Source organism: Arachis hypogaea, chromosome 12 (genome assembly GCF_003086295.3).
Source record: "Arachis hypogaea cultivar Tifrunner chromosome 12, arahy.Tifrunner.gnm2.J5K5, whole genome shotgun sequence".
In the NCBI taxonomy this organism is placed as follows: Eukaryota; Viridiplantae; Streptophyta; class Magnoliopsida; order Fabales; family Fabaceae; genus Arachis; species Arachis hypogaea.
In genome coordinates, this window is record NC_092047.1 from 66,595,561 (window position 1) to 66,597,309 (window position 1,749).

The window sequence follows — 1,749 nt, forward strand, 5'->3', positions numbered from 1 at the left end:
CAACCATCCATGCCAACAATTTTGAACTGAAGCCACAGCTCATCACCCTTGTGCAGAACAAGTATTCGTTCGGAGGAAGTGTCCAAGAGGACCCAAATCAACATTTAACCACCTTCCTGAGAATATGTGACACAGTGAAGTCTAATGGTGTTCATCCTGACACCTATAGACTGCTCTTATTTCCATTCTCACTCAGGGATAAGGCAGCAAGTGGCTGGAATCTTTCCCAAGGGAAAGCTTGACAACTTGGGAAGACGTGGTGAACAAATTCTTAGCAAGATTTTACCCTCCTCAACGAATCAATAGGCTGAGAGCTGAGGTCCAAACTTTTTTGCAACAAGATGGTGAGACTCTATATGAAGCATGGGAGAGGTTTAAAGACCTAACAAGGAGTTGCCCACCAGATATGTTCAATGAATGGGTGCAGCTGCACATTTTCTATGAAGGGCTGTCTTATAAGTCAAAGAAGGCTGTAGACCATTCATCCGGAGGATCTTTGAACAAGAAGAAGACTATTGAGGAAGCCATCAATGTCATTGAAACAGTAGCAGAGAACGAATACTTCTATGCTTCCAAAAGAGGGAACACAAGAGGAGTAATGGAGCTAAACAATGTAGATGCTCTGCTGGCCCAAAACAAGCTCATTACCCAACAGCTGGCTAACCTCACCAAGAAGATGGAGAGGAACCAAGTAGCAGCAATCTCCACTTCATCAACAACCAAGAAGGAGTGAATGAAGAAGCAGAGGGTAGCCAGGAGCAAGCTAACTACATTGGGAATTCACCAAGGCAAAACCATGATCCATACACCAAGAACTACAACCCTGGATGGAGGAATCACCCAAACTTTGGGTGGGGAAATCAACAAGACCAAAGCCTTGATCAAAGGCGCCCAAATCCAAACAATGCAGCCCACCAACACTTCACCTCTAGACCATATCAACATCCCAATAACAACACCTCTCCACATTCATATTAAGGCCAGAATAACCCTCCTCAGCCTGACTTATCATCACTTGATGAAAGAATCTCAAGGATTGAAAATCTACTTAAAGGCATATGCAAGGATATCCAAGACAACAAGGTGTTCAAGGAGGAAGTGCGAGCCAGTTTCAAGAACCAGGGAGACACAATCAAGAGGTTGGAATCTCAAGTAGGATATCTCTCTGAGCAAATTCGCAAACCCACAGATGGATTCCCAAGTGACACAGAGAAGAATCCAAGAGGTGAAACAAAGAAAGTAAGATGGGAAGATTGCAAGATGGTCACTATAAGTGATAAAGAGATTGAGGACAAGCCAAGCAAGCTGTCAGAACAACCTGAAAATACCTTAGTAGAGGAGGTGGAAAAAGATTACCAAGAACCAGAAATCTCAAAACAGGAGCTGTTGAGACTCTATGCACCTTTTCCCCAACTGCTCAATGGTGCTGTGGAGAAGGGAATATACTCAAGATTCCTTGACTTGTTTGCATCGTTGCATGTGAACATACCATTCATCAAGACTATCCAACAAATGCCTGCATACATCAAGTATATGAAGGAGCTGCTTCCTAGGAAAAGCTCACTCAAGGGAGGCCAAATTATAGTGATGAACAAGAAGTGCAGTGCCCTCATTCAACTGCAGTTGCCTACGAAAAGAAAAGATCCAGGGAGTTTTCATGTCCCCTGTGCCATAGGAGAAACAATGTTTGACAGAGAACTCTGCGACTTGGGAGCAAGCATCAATTTAATGCCCTTATCCCTGGTGAAG

The 1,749-nt window shown here is 43.7% G+C and overlaps 1 non-coding gene across 1 annotated transcript; it reads right to left on the reverse strand.

The window, feature by feature from the left end:
• Nucleotides 1–304: 304 nt before the first annotated feature.
• On the reverse strand, nt 305–411 carry LOC112732080 (small nucleolar RNA R71). Its single transcript, XR_003167819.1, has one exon. It is a non-coding gene; the product is annotated as a small nucleolar RNA R71 (small nucleolar RNA).
• Nucleotides 412–1,749: the final 1,338 nt, after the last annotated feature.